This window comes from Rhipicephalus microplus, chromosome X, assembly GCF_043290135.1.
Source record: "Rhipicephalus microplus isolate Deutch F79 chromosome X, USDA_Rmic, whole genome shotgun sequence".
Classification (NCBI taxonomy): Eukaryota; Metazoa; Arthropoda; class Arachnida; order Ixodida; family Ixodidae; genus Rhipicephalus; species Rhipicephalus microplus.
In genome coordinates this window covers 133,763,117-133,783,515 of record NC_134710.1, presented here as the reverse complement: position 1 = coordinate 133,783,515, position 20,399 = coordinate 133,763,117, and the positions used below count along the sequence as shown (strand labels likewise).

The window sequence follows — 20,399 nt, the reverse complement described above, 5'->3', positions numbered from 1 at the left end:
CTTCTAAGAAAATACACACTCACGACGCCACTCGCACAGCCCAGTAAACCCTGGAATGTTCTCAATTTTTTTTTCCAGCCCACTTTTTTATTTTTTTCTTTCTCTATTTCTGTAGCCGTTTTTTCTTTCTCTATTTCTGTAGCCGTTTTTTCTATCTCATTTTTCACTGAAAGTACTATAAATGTGAGGGCGAACAGAACGTGCCCTCATTCCTGACGAAGAGGCCATAATCTAGTCGAAACTGTCGAATTAAACACTTGAATATATATATATATATATATATATATATATATATATATATATATATATATATATATATATGCGCATGTCACCGTCATTTACTGTTTTCAATAATACCTCGTGAAACTTGCTACGTACCAAGCACCCCCCCCCCCCCCCCTGTGCTTTTTGTTTATATACTTTTCGCACAAACTTCCGAATATTGATCACACTGTCCCACTGTCGCATATTAAGTGAGGCTTAGCTCGGACTAAATTTGCGAGCAGGCGAGCACCCACGGATGAGGGTTTTGTATTTGGTTGGGAGGAAAAATATGTAACCCTCACCCCTGGGTGCTTTTTAACAAAATATATACTTGTCGTAACACAAGCGACCGTATCTTTATATCCATATTTCTACGTGATAGCAGCCACGTGAAAATGCACTCACTTACAGTGAGCACTTGACGCAAAACAGCGTGGTAGTGCTGTTCAGTCATGCGTAGCACCGCCGTGCACGGATCGCAAGTTTGTCTCTCTCTCTCTCTCTCTCTCTCTCTCTCTCTCTATATATATATATATATATATATATATATATATATATATATATATATATATATATATATATATATATATATATATATATATATATATATATATATATATATATATATATATATATATATATATATATATATATATATATATATATATATATATATATATTCAGCTGAAGCTTCATTCCGTAAAGATTAGCGTTGCGCGTGCGCACGTGATATGAATTTCTTAGTGAGTAGCGAATTTTGTTGTTGCCACTGGCTCTGGGAAAGCGTGGTAGTTGGTCGGTGCTGATGCCACCAGCACGTCGCACCATCTTCTCGGGGTGTCAGCGCCCTGGGTGAGCCGCGCGCGCCGATCGAGAGGCGCCCACCGGCGAGCAAGCAGCGGCGGTGCCAGTGTCACGTGACCCCACGTCACCACGTGGCGGCGGCGTCGTCGAGCGGCGCGGCACTGCACTCGTGGCCTGCTGCTGTCGAGCGCAGGCTGTTGTTGCCGCCGCAACGAGATCGGCCACCGGCGCGTTTATCAGGCGCGGCTTGCGCGCCCATATCGCTCAACGCTGTGCGCGCGGCTTCGTGCCGCTGTCGTCTCAGACTGAGCGCCGCTAGCGTTGGGTGCCCCACCACTTGTGCGCCGCGGGCTTCCCCAAGCGCCGGTGTTGAGCTCCGCACGTGGTCGCAGCCGTGTTGACATTCCAGACGCCGCATCGTCCTCTGGGATTACCTCCGTCGGGACCGAGGAGGAAGGCCCCCGAAGCGTCAAGCCGCCCGGAAAGAACTCTGGCTAGAACCCCATGCGTCAAGTCCCGCAAAAAAGTAAGGACCACGAGAGTGGAAAAGCTACGCCTCTTGTTCTTTTTCTCGCTGATTCGACAAGATTTTTTTGGGCGTTGATGGTTGATGTCTCGGATGGCTGCGGAAAGTGTTGTTACTGCTTGTCACCGTGGCTCGAGGCATCCTTAGAGAACTATCGCCGCGAGCCACGGTTCTCGCAGCGTTCCGCAAATGTTTTCACCCGAAGAAAATCTTTCAAATTGTCTTGGCCAACGGCTTCGGTTTACGAAAGCGCGAGTGCTACCGGGTGTTTTGTTGTTGTTGTTGTTTTTGGTTTGTAGCAGGGCTAACACTTTTTAACCAATCTTCCGAATAACAACAAACCACGTGACTCGGCTTTTCGATCCCCGGGCGATACGGTATTGCGCTTGCCATCGTTAAGAAGTTATCAGCTGTTTGCCGTGTGCTTATTTGGGACGTTATACTCCGTGAACTCTGTCATATACGCATCAAGTAATTTTTTCCCGCTCCTTTGTGCGCTAATATTTAGTATACGGCTCAACCACGATCGGTTTCGTTGGATTCCATGCCAGGTCTGTCGCTACATGTGTTACAAGGGCTTTGTATGGGATTTTGGAGAGAACCGTTCTAACTGGCAGTACCTTGGAACTTCAACCGACGTAAAATTAAGTTAATTATTACAAACTAATCGTTGAAGAAACTCGAGTCTGCAAATACGGAATCGAAGAAAAAAACACACACAGAGACGCCATGACATCTGGGTTTTCATTTGATATTTGCGGGCCTCACTTTATGACGATAGTTATAGCGCGAGAACAAAACGACGACACAGAGACAAGAAAGACACTTCTTGTCTCTGTGTCGTCGTTATGTTCTCGCGCTTTAACTATCGTCATGTCATACCAACTAGCCCAAGCTGCCTCATTTTGACTCGACGCATCAAATTGATGAAGCCCAACATATATTTTTCTCACTCGATCTGACTCCTGAAATGCACTTGTAATGAAATGGATTCATAAACGCAAGAGATACTAAGGTAAATTATGTATAATAAATCGTTCGAGAACACTGCCATAGCTGGTTAGGTTCAATCCTGAGTTTCGCGCCAAAACGTCATCTCGTGAATGGCGGAACGTCGTGGATTGTTTTTTTTTTTTCACATTTTAGCCATACTGGTTCAATGAAATAGCTTGCAACTCAAAAATAGCGCCACGTAGTTAATTTTTACCGAAAAATATTTAGGCATCCACAGACAACGTGACGCCACGATGAGTTGGTGCGGAAACCTCCGAGGCGGCGTCGTGATCTGCATTTTCTTTTTGCGCGCATAGATTACCAAGCGTCATCTTGTGGTAAGAATGGTACTACAAGTATTGTGAAAACCTAACTTACTAATATACGGAAAAGAATGTTTTTTTTTCCTCTCTTTTATGCGTCCCTTTTTCAGGTCCTTCTAAGCGTATGGTTTGAGCGGTAAAAATAACCGATAGCAACAGTCGCACGAATCTCAGGCCCTTTATCACTTGATCTAGACCACTTTTTTTTCTGTGCTGCGTTGAAAACGGAATTCCTTTCTCTCTTTCACTTTTTTCTAAAAAAAAAATAACTTGACCCAAAATTGAGGTTGCTATACGACAAATGGCTCGAAGGCAATCAGATATGCAAAATATTTTCAGTGGCTGTTGTAATTATACGTTATTTGAAGTGAGTTAGAAGAGAAGGCTCGTAATTCTCCCTGCCCTCATCATCATACGTCATCACCTCCCTCCCGCGCAGAGTAGCCGGTCAGAGTGCACCGACTCAGGCCACCCCTCCCAACACTAATGAATTTTCTATCTCTGTCGCAATATATTCGACTCCAACAACCATCCACTCGTGTGTGCATTCAAGAACTACAGAGACGAGGCTGTCGTAGGACATGAACTCGTAGAATCGTAGGCGATATGTATTCTAGACGACCTTTATCTTTCTCGCATATTTTTTTTTTTCCCACCAGGCAAAATGATAGCAAAGATTGATAAGCATCTCATTTAGAAAATGTATACACCTCGAGCACAGCATATCGACATAGTCATTCAGCCTCTGTCAATACAGACGAAAACATGACATTGATATTCTCGCAGCGTTCATGTTCTCGCTAGCAGTGTTCAAAAAAGAAAAAAAAAACGACAGGCGAGATTGGTATTTTTGTGTTAGCGTGCGAGAAGCACTGACGATGCTTGAGTGCGCTCAAGGAAAACCGGGAGTGGAATGCAGCGTTTCGTTGCCGTAATTTGCATCATGGAGCTCCCTGCCTCCCACTACCAGCAGCATATCCAGAGTTGTTTCTGTTTTCTTTTTCCGGAAAGGGGAGAGGAGATTGAACCATATTTGATATACAGAGTGCTTCAAAAATTTTTTCTAATATTCCCAAAAAATCACGAAGAGGAGTTATTTGCTCGCAGTCTTCACAGTTGCTTTTTCTACAGGGGCAGTCATCTTAAAAGGGCTGAATACATCATTTTTAACAACAATTAGTAAAGTTTTAATAATGAACGCTCTGGTCAGTGGAGCTAGGCAGTTAAGTCAAATGGGAGAATTGAAGTCCTTCATGCAGAGAACCAATTGCCGCTTTGAGATTTCGGAAAAGTGGCCTTCAGTAATAACTGCGAACACATTTCTTGAAACACCCTGCATGTTCGCGTGTGCGTTTGTATGTGCGTGCGTATATATTACACATACAATACTAGAGAGAAAAAAGCGAGACCTGCCCCCTACCCCCCTCCACTTCTTGGGTACACACCTACCACTTATACTGTTGGATTTCATATCTGATTTCTTTTCTTGAAAAGCTTGCTTCAGAGACAAAGGTTCTGTTATTCGAACTATTTATAGGGGTCGCAAGAACCAGCCATGGTGGTCTGATGGTATGTTGCTCGAATGCTGACCCGAAGGTCACAGAATCGAATTCCGGCCGCGGTGACCGTATTTCTATGATGCTAATGACCCGTGTACTTATTTAGGTGCACGTTAAAGAACCCCTGCTGGTCGAAATTTCCGGAACCCTCCACTACAGTGTCCCTCATAATCATATTAGGCTTTTGGGACGCTAAATACCCGCAATCAGGCCTTCCAAGACTTTTCGACACTACCAACTCCAACAAGGCTCCAACGGGTGCTAGTGAGTATACGACTTCATCACTTACGTGTTGACTTAGGACTACACCACACGTTCTTCGCGTTGTGTTTATAATATATATATATATATATATATATATATATATATATATATATATATATATATATATATAGTGTGTGTGTAAGTTTTTCCAATGGGCCAAACGTACTTGAGGAGAGAAGAAACAGAACTTAGCGGTTGTCTTAATTTTATTACCAACGGTTTCGACCGGTGGACCGGTCTTTGTTAGGGTTTGCGAACAAGTATGAGACGCACTTGTTCGCACATCTTAAAATAAATGAGCACGGTCATAGGGTAATTACCATCACCGTATTGTATAATCTCCCATAATATAAGAGTACAGGAATAGAGTAATGATAATTAAAATGATCGTGATGGTCTTTGAAGCCTATGTGACGTTTATTACAAGTAGTTCAGTCGAATCGGATTTGCGTCTTCTAGTCAATAAGCAGCATCACCCAGCGTAGCTGTCTGTATTAGTAGCGGAGCCACCACTGTTGTCATTGTGTGCGTTCGATTAATGACCTGTGCGACAGCGGCTATATGTATAACCGCAGTACGCAAGAAGAATTGCGTATACGTATACACAGGTAAGTTAAAGTTGTGGGAACTGGGATCGCCAAATTTGATCCCGAGCTCTCAACTTCCCCGTCTTCATATTTGTAGCTTTAGAGCATGTAGACGCCATTTATCAAGGGTACACGAAACTGCATTGGGTCGAGAGAGCGTGCCAATCGAGTTATGTTGGGTCTGAGGTAAAAAGACACGAAGACGACGGAGGAGAAGGCGCACACATTTAGCGGGGAGTTCTATGCGCTTTTTACCTCAGATCATGCAAGACCAACACGCCCAGCAGTTCTTCACCCTAATATGCTGGCTCCTTTCGAAAAGCTGACCGCGCATGCGCTCACAAAAGATTTGAGCGAAGCGCACACAACCTAATCAATCTTCTTTTTAACGAGATAGCCTTACTTAGATAGTTGCGCGACCCTGTTGTCATCAGAAATCTGTGGCAGAAAAGCGGCACATGGATTACGTCATATAAATTAGACAGCATATAAACGCTGTGCAAGTGGTTCTTCGTAAACCGAACATTTGAAAAAGCGATCGTTGGAAGACCGTACATTGGTGGACGGCTAACTAAGTGGCGCCCATGTCCCCGATGAACGAGAAAAAAAAGCAGGAAACTGAAAAATGTGTACGACAGGGCCTGAGCAACACTTAAACTATAGGATTGATTGTCTGACACTACTTTATCGCTGGAAACACCAAACTGCTTCATAGCTCAGTGACAAGTGATGCACACACATTTACATATCTTGCAATTTTTTTAGGTTTCGCCGCACAATTTTTAAGGTAATTGTGCCCAATGTGTGAATAAATCGGATCGGTCTGTTAGTTGCACTAAAAAGTGCCGCTGTACCGTTTCAGTTGTGTAAACTTTCGCACATTTTCTGATCTCATCTATATTTGCTGCGCTATGTACAGTGACTCATGGGGCACACTTTCATGTAGTACAAAAACAACAAAGCAGTGTCATCATCATATAACTTTTGTACGGCTGATGGCGATGGCACCAGATGCATTACTAATGTAGTGTTTCGGTGACATGACGTCGTGCCCGGCTTCTCCGAGGAATACAAAACAATTGTAACGCAAAGCGTGTGTCCGAGAAATAGGACTACTATTAGTGGCAATGTCTATAGGGCTACGGCGACGAGCAGATTGCAGAGCATTTCAACGGTCATTTTTGGCAAACCGTGCCCGAAGCTTTCCAATCACATCGGACTGACTTCAGCGTTTTCTCACCTGCGGGAATAACTCATTGTTCGCGCTTTCCTTGAAACTCATTCGCCAGAATCTCGAACACTTTCCTTGTCACCAACTCAAGTAATTAATGTTTCGTTCATGTATATTCATTTTTATATTGGCGAATGCCGGAACGTCTGAAGTCAAAGCAGGCCTTAAGTGATGCTTAACCAGTTTTGAATGTCGTGTTCTCGCACTCTGGAAACTGATGACTCGGTGCGCTTGCCAAAGGTAATTTGAACGGCGACGAGGGTCTCGTAACCAAGAGGGCGGAGTGCTGATCACTGATTGATATATGCGCGAGTATGCCCGGTGGGGGTGTACGGCGCGTCGACTGCAGCTGGGGGGGTCTAATTCGATTCTCATTATAGGTGCCAACTGACTCACTCCCCTTGAGGAACGATATAAAATAACAGATCTTTCGGGGTCGCTGCCCTTCGATGGTGCGACGTAATCGTTTGCTTTATTTTATCCTCGTCTCAGCTCTGCTGATTGGACGTGTAATCAACGTGTCTTATCGGGCTGTCGGTAAACACCCTTTATGTCATGACGCGCCACACGACGGCAACCCTGTTACTCTGTATTGCTGTCAGTCAATAGCGGAAGTAATGATTTTGTCCGTGAGTCCGAAGCGCATTTCTCATTTTTCTTGGTCGGCTGAATGAATAATTGGGTGTGGCACTATTTAGTTGATTGTTTGCGTTGAGCTAAGTATATTCTAAACCATTGGTGCCGATGTGTTTTGTGTTGCTGAAGTCGCATGGAGGTGATCGACCATGCGTCGACTGAGCTTCAGGTTAATTAATTAATTTGTTTATTGTTTTGTTTGTTGATTTGTTGGTTTGTTCGTTGGTATGCTTGTTTGTCTTGCCCACAGGGTCGGAGGGCATTACAGAAATACAGAGTGTGGATACATAACGATTACAATATCAATATCAAGGCAAAACGAGAAAGTGCAAATACATGGCAGTAAAAAGCGCGGGCACACAGCAAGACAGGCTTCAAATCTCACTGCGTGGACGCATTGTAAATGCATTGTGTGACATGAAAGAATCTCTGCTTTATTGCAATGATCAACGCGTGTTGGTAGTAGCAACTATCTTTTCATATACCTGTTGTGCTAAAGTTTATGGCATAGCAAAACTTTAGACTGATGACGAGAGGGAAGAGGAAGGGACAAGCTTAATTTCATAGTTACATTGCTTGTTCGGTGATACTTGGAAAGTGTGACATGGAAGGCACGGTTCTGCACAGCTTACCAATCGTTATTGAAAGAACTTTGCTAATGCTATAGACAAATGCAGAGTACTCTAATTTCCAGCGAATCAGCGTTTTATAGAGCCACAATTTTATTGAACTGGATGAATGAGAGAAACGCTTGCCCCGCCACGGTGGTCTAAAGGCTAAGCTACTCGGCTGCTGACCTGCAGGTCGCGGGATCGAATCTGGGCTGCGGCGGCTGCATTTCCGATGGAGGCGGAAATGCTGTAGGCCCGTGTGCTCAGATTTGGGTGCACGTTAAGGAACCCCAGGTGATCGAAATTTCCGGAGCCTTCCACTACGGCGTCTCTCATATTCATATGGTGGTTTTGAAACTTTAAACCTCGCATATAAATCGAGAGAAACGCTTAAATATATATATATATATATATATATATATATATATATATATATATATATATATATATATATATATATATATATATATATATATATATATATATATATCTTACTTTGTGGTAGAGTGATTCATGGGCTTTTAGTATGTTTACGGACGACCTTGCGCGTGGAAGACACCTTCACGGTACACTGCACATTTTCGGACACGCCAGGGGGCCTTCAATGCCGAGGTTTCTTACGGCCTCCACCTTTTGCACGTAGCCTTGCCAAAAACGACGATTACTCATTTGTACAAGAAGCGGCGTGGAGCGAGTACACACATGTCGCATGACAGCAGAAAAGTTGAGCCGTGGTTATCTTTTTTTTTTCTCTCGAGATTCCGGATGGCATCGAGTCTAAGTCGGGATGTGCTTTGGATTTATAGAGACGCTGTGTTCTTCGCGCTGGTCATTCATTCCAGTTCATTATATACCTTCGTGATCATGATCTGAGTGAAGTTAGGCACAAGTGGAACGCTCCTGACCTTTCACAAGGGAACCTCGGAACGGTGGTGAAAAACCGCCTTTCTTTTACATATCGAACGCCTATTCCCAAAACTGTGCAAATCGGTGCCGGGCTCAAGGTCATTTTGTGAGCCAGTTTCAACCATTTAGCGAAGACTGGCAAAACCTTTGCCCCGGACAAAACCCGTGTACTTGAGGTGCCTCGTGGTGGGCGACATTTGTAGTTGCAACGTCTCTGCTCCAAACTCTCTAGGCATACCACATATCCGTGAAGCGACTGTCGTCTTGTCTTCCCTGACTTGAAAATGACTGCGAGATGTAGCCGACCTTGCCAGAGGAGCGGCGGTGCTCGTTTTTTTTTTTTTTGCCGGATATCCGGAAATGTTAACCACAAATGATAGCGCTCGACCCACGGCGGTTGCTGCCGTCGTTTAGAGCGCTTGCTGTCTTGTGCTTGCGTATAGACAACGAGCATCAAACCGTCTTGAGTGCGTGTACACAGCTGTTTTCGAACAGAACAGAACAGAAGGTTTTATTGTGCTAAATGAAGAAGAATACATGTGCATGATATACAGAAAGAGGTCCCATAGTCAGAGACTGCAAATGGACCTCTTGTACAATGTAGAATTGAGAATGATTGTGATGTACATAGCAGGGAGACAGAGCTACAGTAAAATGCAATTGAAACAAATAAAGTAAGAATATACCCTTGTAATCTCACAGAAACAATTTAAAAGCAAGAATAATGCGCTAACTTCAGTGGCAAGTGATTACAGAACGCAACTCACAATGAAGAGGAATCAATTAAGAAACAGCAAAACAGGCTAGTTAGTTGACATGATATGATTTTTCAACTTCGATTTAATTACCTTCAGGGAACAGCATACTTTAATGTCGGAAGGTAAACTATTCCAAAAAGAAATTCCGGAAAAACGAATGGTTTGTTTGCCATAATTGGTGCGAACTTTTGGCAGTAGAAAGTTATTGTTAAGGGCAAACCTTGTGACATTGTTATTTGAGAGAATGGTAGTAAAGTGTGGAAGTTGGTTATTTATAGTTCTATACATGTAAATACCAAGGTTATATTTAACTAGCTCACTCTTAATATATTGTTTTCGTGAAGTAGTGACTTAGCGTTAGAGAGATATGGGCTTGATGTGAGAATTCTTATCGCTTGGTATTGAATTGTCTGAACTGAAGTAAGATGAGTGGTGTATGTGTTACCCCATGAAGTAATACAGTAAGAAATGTGCGAATGAACAAAAGAAAAATACAGTGACATAAGTATTGATGGATTGAAATAAAGACGAGATTTAATCAATAGTCGAACGCCATACGTCATTTTTTTCCTAATATATGCAACATGTCGGTGGTATTTCAAGTTACTGTCAAGTTCAACGCCTAGGAAGCTGCAGCAGTCGCTCACAGGGATGTCATTGCGCGCAATTATAACAGGAGGGATAGAAGGTAAGGGTTTTTGGGGTGAAGAGAAGACAACAAATTTTGTCTTAGACGTGTTAATTTCTAACATGTTATTACTGCACCACCGAACGAGTTGTGCCAGATCAAAGTTTAGTTTTCCAGTTAAGGATGTAATGCTGCTATCGGGGTTAAAAATTGTGGTGTCGTCGGCGTATAATATACAACTGGATGAAGAAAGGCATTTCGGCAAATCGTTAATGTAGAGTAAAAACAAAAGGGGCCCCAGAATGGACCCCTGGGGTACACCAATATTAGTCTAATTTTAGGTCTGCGTGAATTGAGAAGATAAAGTTTGAAGATGTTTTTTTTTTATATATACACGTGGATAATGTACCATTTTTCGCCTAAGCTGTTGGCGTAAGCTTTTCGTTTTATTTTGAAGCAACGAGACACGTTTATTAAAACGTACGTTTTGTGGTGAAAGATGTCTCTTCGTTACAATATCAGTGTCCAAAATGTATCAGTCCAACCTTTCTGAGCGAAAATTTGTTTCGTCGTTTTCAGCACCCTGGTTTGTCATAAAAGGGAAAATCGGCAACCATCCGTTTGCACCACAAGGTCAGAAGGGAATCCGTAGTGATTTCTCAGAAAGGGAACAAGTGATTGAATGACAGGTTTTTTTTTTTTCCCTACTCATATTCCGCCTTGCAGTATTCTGCAGAGTTGATGTGCTCCACCCTGAATATGCATTTGCATTCGCGTCACTTTCGTATCCTTCTTCTACCTGATTGGTGGGCCCTTGATCTGTGATTTAAAGTTCATAAAATGTTTTAGAACATAGTTTGCGATCTTTAAGAACGCTATCCTTATGACAACCAGACATTGTTTCCGAGCGCCCTGCTTCTATCAAGAAACTCCGAAACGTAACATAACGGCCGTCACATGGTTGGTTCACCTTTGCCCACGATAGACCTGAATGCTTTCGAGTGTTCGTTTGTAAAAGCCTTCTTCACCATCAGTATTGCATGTCCTACATGCGCTTCGCCTGACATTGGCAGCAACAGCGATACTTCCCCATACATCAGACAAGGTTTGTTGTTACAAGCAATGGCGTTTGCCAACACGGGCAGTCACGTTTCCTTTTTTAATTCTAAACTTGTATATGATATTTGCGACGTTCTCTGCAAGATTCGTAAGATCGCTGTGCTATTATGCTTTATTGCGGAGGAGAGGGAACTCATTTTGATGTGTTCGTTGAAGATGTGTCTGCAGGTTGCACATATTCCGTTAATTGCGACCAGTGAATAAAAATTCGTGAGCAGTTCTCCGGCTAGCGCGTTGCGAAGATCGTCGCATTGACCTTGGTTTCAGAAAATTAATTTCGCTACGTCAGTGTCTCATCATCTTTGCGCATGCTGCGACAATATCTTCCGGCTAATGTGCATCAGTCACGCAAGTTTCCATTTAAAGGCGACATTCTGGCATAGAGTTAACTGCGTTTTTTTTATATTCTAGTACAAAAGGACAAGTTCTTTATACTTTTGTTTGCGAAGCTGTGTGCACACATCCTTGCAGGGGGCAGCATGATAATTCATGGGGTCTTAGCTGTCAAAAAATCTTTTTTTTTTCCTCAGCAGAATTACTCTTTTAGATCTGTTAGTGCCGAGATGTTAATTTTCCAGGATGGCTTCATGGCCATTTTATGGACGCGCACTGCGATCATATTCTGAATACGCACAGGGTGTCCCTGAAGTTATCACGCAGCGCAATTTAAAAAAAAACGGCGTCACGTTGACCAAACATACTGCATATTGTTCCCAGTATACTGTAGTCTCCGCTGCTAATTTTAGTTAATTACATTTAATTATGCAGCCATAATTATGGCTGTAACAGCTATAGTACTCACCTAATTTTCAAATGATCTATCAAGAAGATGTGCGCATGTCAAAACGACATCTATCTCTGGTCATCACAACAAGGTAGTAATTTCGTGCTCACTTTTATGTTTGAAAAAAGCCCGAGAAATATGAAAAATAAATGATCGCCCACCCGCAAAGTAAGTAGCGCGCTCAAATAAGCTTACTGGGTAGCTTTACGTCTTTTTCGTTGACAGACAGTATTTTGTACGTTGATAAGGGTACAGGTCAGGCGCCAACAACACCTGTCGCCATTTCGCAGGGATTCCTTCCGCTTGATTGTTCGTCACTATCATTATCCATATTTCATGGCTAGCTGTTCTTATTGATAACGTGGTCGGAGCACCCGTTCTGATTACAGCCTGACTGTATATCAAAGCGGTGCGTTTCTTTGGACGGGAAATGGCGATAGTGCGTTCCGTGTATATGTATATATATATATATATATATATATATATATATATATATATATATATATATATATATATATATATATATATATATATATATATATATATATACATTCATTCTGTTGATACTGTGTTGTGAGCCTGTTCGAAGGCACTGCTTTCTGACGCGCGCTAATGCTTGCTGCCGTAATGTCATATTTCAAATTTCGCGGGCTTTATTTATCAAAAAAAAATGACCATCAAATTAGTACGTTATTGAAGTAGTGCAGTCGGTGCCACTTCAACATGCATACATCTGCCTCATTGGCATTTTATGATTAGGTGAGTTCATTTCGTGTTAGATAAAATTATGACTAATTAATTATTTGTCATTAACTACAAAATAGGAGTGGCTATACCACAGTATGCAGTTAACAATATGCACTAGATTTGCCTCGCGTAACGCCGTTTCTCATTTTTTAACAGCGCTGTTGGTAGTTAGTACACCCTGTGTGTATTATTGGTCGTTAAACAATGTCGAGCTCCTCCTCAAACATCACAAACGTCTTTCAGCCCAACTCACTCGGACTCGCGGCTTGATTTGAGCGAGTCCACTCATGGGTCCGTTAGCGTACATTGAACTTTTTAGACCAAGTTTTCAGTGCTCTTCAACAGCAATATCCCGCAAAATCGGTGCTAGTTGAGGCACGTTTTAATCTGGTACATTTAAATACGAGTTGATTGATGATTAGATTTATTCATATGTTGAGTTGAACGTCCGAAAATCACCATATATATATATAAAAGACGCAGTAGTGGAGGGCTCCGAAAATTTCGACCACCTGGGGTTCTTTAACGTGCACCCAAATCTGTGCACACGGGCCTACAGCATTTCTGCCTCCATCGAAAATGCAGCTGCCGCAGCCGGGATTCGATCCCGCGATCTGCGGGTCAGCAGATTTAAATACGAGTTATCAGTGGTAGCAATCCATCAGTAACAGTCACAGTTTTATTGAAAGAGATGACCCACGAGATATCTTTATTGAGAATTCCCGTGAAAATGTTGGCTATATGGAGGTCAAGGCATATCGCCCGCCCGTGACTCACTCCTGTGATTATTAAACATTGAGTGGGCGTATTAGTGATACATTCTGTTGAATCATGCGCAAGTAGCGTAGAAGCTCAAGCTGACAAAGGCTTATAATAATGGTGAACATTAGTAGTTACCACAATAAGTCGGGCAAAGAAAAATGACGCGTTCTCTGAGACTCATTCATGAAATGTATTTCGCCCCTAAGACTAACGCGTAATGCCCCGCCGCGGTGGTCTAGTGGCTAAGCTACTAGGCTGCTGACCCGCAGGTCGCAGGATCGAATCCCGGCTGTGGTGACTGCGTTTACGATGGGGCGAAAATGCTGTAGGCCCGTGTGCTCAGATTTGGGTGCACGTTAAGGAACCCCAGGTGATCGAAATTTCCGGAGCCTTCCACTACGGCGTCCCTCATAATCATATATGGCGGTTTTGACACGTTATACCCCACATATCAATCAGTCAATCAATCAGTCAGTCAATCAATCAATCAGTCAACTAACCAATTAACTAACGCGAACTCACACTTACGAAAATTTCCCTCAAGCGGACTCGCTGAAACTCCGACTCACGGCTCGATCTGAGTCTCAGTGACTTTGCTCACTGTCAGATATCAAGGCGTGGTTCGTACAAATACATATGAGTCGCCGGCACATCGAGAATAAGCAGTCGGTGCGATTGTAGCTGTCTTGCTTGCATGATCGCAATAACGTTGTCGAATTCGTTAAAAGACATTCGACGTTCGTCTTGCTACGCAGCGCCCCTGACTATGATCCACTTGCATCATGCGTTATTTTTTATGTATTGATGTGGTGTGTAGAGTAACTTAAAAGTTCCTGCATGGTCTGGCTAATTTGGACGTACAGGCTTCTTTAATTTAGCAACAGCGGTCTCGCCAGTGTCGTATCGACAATGTATTAAACGCAGCACAATTGGAGTACTGGATTTCTTCGAACGCCTACCGTATAGAGCCTGGTTTACTGATATGTCAATTTTAACCAGTTTGACCTCATTAGCTGGACCATTAGCTGGACTCTTTGTCGTCGCCCTAAGCAGCATGTTCTACAATGTGTGAAACGCTGCGTTTTAAGCTATAGACTCGACCAGGTTCTTATAACAACGTTCACTTTGAATTATGCTAGCGCAATATCAAGGCACCATGTGGTAACAGCACATTATTTGCAGTGGTAAAAAATCCTGAAAGTGGCCCTCCTGAGGTAGTTCAGAAAATTCTACCTTCTGGGTATTTTACATTCGAGTCGACGGAATTAACAGCCTTCATAGTGCCAAAATCAGTAGCCCTCTCATACTACAGCGTGTCTCATAATCATAAGGTACTTTTGGCACATAACATGCTGTCATTAATATGTTTTGCGCGCGAGCGGAGGGGACGACAGAACTACCGCCATTCCGAAAATATGGCGTATGTAGTTTCCGGTTTAAGTTTTTTGTGCCGCAGTTTCGGATTCAAGGCAACTTTTTTCGGTAAGCATGTCTTCTGTTTCCTTAGAGATAGACAAAGACAGGAAGATTATTTATTTATTTATTTATTTATTTATTAAATACTGCAGACCCTTAGGTCCAAGCAGGTGGGCAGTTACAAGGGGACATCGTCGAAACAATAAGTGGCATAAAGATTGTTTGGGGTGAGTGCTTCATACACTCATAGTGAACACAAGGAGCGACATAGCAAACTATTTCGTAATAACGCATGTACCGGACAAAAGAGAAAAAAAACACCACAAATTTATACTTCATATGTTGTACGATTGAAGTAAAAATAAATACATAACAAATACAAAACAATAAACACAACTATTTTCACAGTTCAAGCCAAGGAAGTAATGAATACATAAGTATACAATAAGTACAGCACATACAAGATGAAAAAGAAAACGAAAAGAAAAGAAAAACGCTGTAATAAAAGATCGGAAACCTGAATTTTCAGGACAATGCTATTTAGAGCGAAGGAGAAATAGATTCTCTGAGGATGCCCGAGTTGTTCCGTTCCAATCTGAGACCGTGCGTGGAAAATATGTGAACTTATAAGCGTCTGTCCTGCAGAAATAGGGTGTTAGAGATTTGGCGTGATGATGCCTTGTGGGTCTGGTTGATAACAATCTCAGGTACGGCGATGGGTCAATCGCAAGTTTGTGGTTCAGAAGAAGAAAAAGAAGGTCAATTATCGGTTTTCGATGTGTGCTAAGAAGGGAAATGCCATTGGCCTTCATTATTTCAGAAGGAGAGTCTACTCGTGAGAACTTGTTAAAAATAAACCGGACGGCTTTCCTTTGTATTTTTTTCCAGGCACTTAATGTTAGTTTGAGTGTATGGGTCCCATACTGCACTCGCGTATTCTAATTTAGGTCTTATTAAAGAATAATAGGCCAGTAATTTAACATTGCTTGGGGCATTATGAAGCTTATTTTTTACATTTCTGAATGCAGAGGAGGAAATAATATTTATATGTTTATTCTACGATAAGGTAGTTGTTATTGTAACACCTAAGTATTTATAGCTATCGTTTTGCCTAAGTGGCGAAGAACCAAGCTAGTAAGTAAAAGACAGGGGTGCTTTTTTACGCGTTATAGGGAGCAGTACGGTTTTATCGGCGTTCAAAACCATGCCCCATTTTTCGCACCACTGCAATACGTTATTTAAATTGCTATTTAACTGAACCTGATCATCAAGAGGAAAAATTTCATTGAATAATACGCAGTCGTCTGCAAATAATCGAATTTGAACACCAGGGCTTCCTACGCTAACAATATCATCAATATAAACCAAGAAAAGCAGGGGGCCTAGGACACTGCCTTGTGGCACCCCTGAAGTGACTGCCAAACTTTGAGAACGTTCACCTCCAATGTCAACATATTGCTTCCTGTTAGTCAGGTAAACAGAAATCTATCTGATGAAGTGTTCAGGAACGCCAAGAATTCTAAGCTTTATGATTAGTTTATTGTGCGGAACTTTGTCAAAAGCTTTGCTAAAATCAAGAAATATTACATCTACTTGGTCATTAGAATCAAGAGATGAAGCGAATGATTGAACTACTGTTATTAGTTGGGTTATCGTTGAATACCCTTTTCGAAAGCCATGCTGATGTTCTGTTAGTGCAGCATTATTTTCTAGAAATTCACTAACACAGTTGGCTATAATATGTTCCACAAGTTTGCAGCATTGGGATGTCAGTGAAATAGGACAATTTTGTATAAGTGTCCTGTCACCTTTCTTGAACACAGGAACAACCCGGGCTGTTTTCCAGTCAATAGGCAGTTGTGCAGTGATGACTGAGACACGGAACAAGATTACAAGAAAGTTTGCAAGAAGCACGGCATATCGTTTGAGAAATATGTTAGGGATTTCGTCGGGACCAGAAGAATTCTGAGTTTTCAAGTTAAGAAGCATATTAAATACCCCAGCATACGATACGAAACTCATATCTAATAGTTTGGAGAATGTGCCGTCACACGCGCATACAGTTGCGCTAGAGAATACATCTTGAAAATAGTTGTTTGAGTGTTGAGCAATCTCACACTTATCTGTCACCGGCTTCCCGTCAACTGATATTTGAGTAACTGGTTTCTTGCTATCTTTTATGTAGTGCCAAAACTTATCAGACTCATTTTTTTATGAAGTTAAGAAGCGGTATTTCAAAATAATAATCTTTTTCTGCGCGAAGTGCACGAGCGAGGTCATCTTGCATCTGCCTTATTATGTCATTCTGCACATGTTTCTTTTTATATCTCTTTATCCTACGTTTTAGTTGAATGATTTTCCGATTCATCCAAGGCGTTTCCTTTTAAGCTTTCTTCAGTTTATTAGGAACAAAATTATCCAGGCAATAGTGACACATGTCTTTGAACTTGTTCCAAAGTAACTGAGTGTTGTTGCCCTCGAAATCAATCAAACAGTTTTGCAAGTAATTGGTAATGCTTGGGTCATTGGCATGAGCAAAGTCCTTAAAAGAACGTGCAGGGACGTGTTTATACTTTTTAAGTGGTTGAAGCGGTAATAATATGCTTATGAGATGGTGATCAGAGAGCCCTGGCTCCACTTCTACAGTGCAATCAGAAAAATCACGACTGATGAACGCCAGGTCTAACACAGAGCTAGATGAAATCTGTACACGAGTTGGTTCATGAACTACCTGCATTAAATTATACCTTAACATAATATCGAACATAATGCTAACGTGTTTATTATATGAGCTACTGGCATCAATGCCTTGCTAATCTACTCCCGGCAGGTTAAAATCACCGAGAAGAACAATTTTCTTATTTTCGCGCATTGACATTTCATTATTCAGCGTCTCTAATACATCCGTTGTGGCATCTGGAGGTCTATAAAGTGCGTACAACATGAAACTCTGACCGCAGATAGAGATTTTAACACGCAGGCTTTTGATACCTACTATGTCATCTAATAAAACCGCCTGAACACTATCTTTAACTAAGATAGCCACGCCTCCGGCCCTAGCCTGCCGATCTTTACGAAATACTGTGTAAGAAGGGGGAATATGTCATTGTCACATATCTCCTCATTCAGCCAGGTTTCTGTTAAGACAGCTACATGAGGATCATACTGTAGCAACAAAGTTTCTAAGGATTCAGTTTTGTTTTTCACACTGCGGGCGTTTACATTCAATATCCGGACTTGTTTAGGGCTTTTAAAGGCATCATGTCAGTCGCAAGATAATGTCGATGTGTTATCGCGCTGACCTTTTTGCGTGCGTGAACTGTGCGGTTTTTGTTGCTTTAATACGTTTGTTCAGCGTTTCGTGCCAATAAAAGTATTCTTTATCTATTCTTAGTCTGTCGTGAATAAGCGAGACCTTCCCGAGTTGCTTTTCACTTTTAGCACTTTCCCACAGTAGTTTTCGTTTTCTTAATGTTAATGCGGAGTAGTCGTTCTGGACAAATATTGAGCTGCCTTTTAGCTTTTTTACATTAGCGAAGATTTCCTGTTTTTAGTTGAAATCTTGGAGGTATATGATCACTGAGCGCTTGCCTTTGTGATGTCCAAGTCGATGAATGCGGCCAATGGATCTACATTTCACGCCAAGTTTAACTTCGAACACGTCTTTCACAACCTTATCCTTAAGTGAGGTTTCGGTTTCATCGGATGATTCGGGTATTCCATGAACTATCAAATTAGATCGTCTGCTTCGGTCCTCCAGATCTGTAAGTTTTTTGGCTTGAAAGTTTATGACATGCTCCACTGACTGTAGCAGTGCCTGTACTTTATCAGCTTGTCCTGAAGGAAGGAAGGGTTCAGGGCTACTTTCGAACACTTTATCGGTAAGTCTTTCTATCGTCTTTTTCATGTCCGCTATTTCTGTCTTTAATTCATTTAAGCCACATTGCAAGGCCTTCTGGCCCTGAAGCAGCTCTTCAAAAAATTTTTTTTTTTTGTGTAGGCCCAGGGCTCACTTCCACGTCACCGCACAACAGCAACTTCAGCATAAACGCACTTTCATAAGCAACGCTATAGCCCCGTTTGGGGCACGGCAGGACCACTAGGCCAGGACAGTCACTTCGAAACGTGCAGTAATGAGAACTAACCTGCAGTACGAAAAACAGTTTCCTGCTTAGCGTCATGGAATTGCCGGGTCCGCCGTGCCCAATGAAGTGGTAGTCGTGAGGCATCTGTTTTATATCCCCGGCTGTTGATGACGTCACGCCTCGTTGGTCGATAGGTGTCGCCAGAAGTTCCTCGCTATCATGCGATGGCGCTAGTTGATTTCAAGACGAGATCGAATTGAAAAGCTTGTATGCATCGCTGGCTTGGCGCACCTCGTGGCATACCTGACAAGTCGTTGGTAAACCGGCGGCGATTTCCAGCAAACCCTGCAGTACGAAAAAGTTTCCCTGCTTAGCGTCATGACATTGCCGGGTCCACCGTGCCCAAATGAAGAGGACTTCGGTTTGCTACCCTATACTTGTTACGACTTCTCCACATTGCCACCTGGAATGCCTCGCTGGCAGTCCTGGCGCGAAATATAGAAAATCGTGAAATATAGAAAATGGGAAACGGGGCAGTGAAGATGTGCGACACCTCACCTGGTAGTTCTGTGAAGTACATCATTCTTTGTGAAATGTACAGCTCACGTGGTTACAGCTATTTCCTGATTAAGGCCGCTAATTGTATTGCGTTGCACGTGTGATCAGTTTAATACAGGTTTCCCCTTGTAGAGTAACTCTTCTGTGCGAGCGGCTACCGTTGTTACAACAGAGGAAGGCCCAGCCGGTGCGTAGCCAGCAAGTTTTTTCGACGGAAGAGGGTAGGCCATTTAACCAACTTTTATGTATGTTCGGCTATTTGTTTTCACGTGAGCATTTATATTACCAGATCACACGCAAACAGGGGCGTAGCCAGGGCGTAGCACACTGGGCCCGTGACTCTCCCACTGAAATTTATTTTCACCATGGCATAAAGAGCGAAAAATGACCATTTCAACGGGGTGCCCCTCCCCCCGAAAAGAAATTCTGGGTATTCGCCTGCTTGAAAATACGAAAAAAAAATTAGGGAAGGGCAGGGTGGCTCAACATCCCCCCCCCCCCTCCGTACGCCCCACGCTACGCCAATGAAGCCCAGTCCCTTAAAGTGAGTGCTTCCACACTTTTTTGTTGACATAGCCAAGAGAGCGGTCGAGCTATTCAAGGCCGGGTTGTGTTTTGCTGCTCGCGAGATAGCGCAGCTCCGCCTCTGACCTCCTGCTTCCGACTCTTCGTGGCGTAAGCAACGCGACGTTTGGAAGACGTGTGGTAGCTTGGGCTAGTGGTTTCACATGACGATAGTTATAGCGCGAGAACAGAATGACGACGCAGAGACACCTTGTGTCCTTCTTGTCTCTGTGTCGTCATTCTGTTCTCGTGCTATAACTATCGTCCTGCTTGG

General features: G+C 42.6%; 1 protein-coding gene across 4 annotated transcripts in view; it reads left to right on the top strand.

The window, feature by feature from the left end:
• Nucleotides 1-1,216: 1,216 nt before the first annotated feature.
• Nucleotides 1,217-20,399, top strand: part of LOC119176517 (uncharacterized) — a 158,018-nt gene continuing 138,835 nt past the window's right edge. For 3 of the 4 annotated variants that reach the window (XM_075877756.1, XM_075877754.1, XM_075877757.1), the window contains exon 1: nucleotides 1,217-1,594. The gene's annotated coding sequence lies outside the window, so the exon portion shown is untranslated. The remainder of the gene's footprint in view (nucleotides 1,595-20,399) is intronic. The other variant, XM_037427842.2, reaches the window with a different exon arrangement.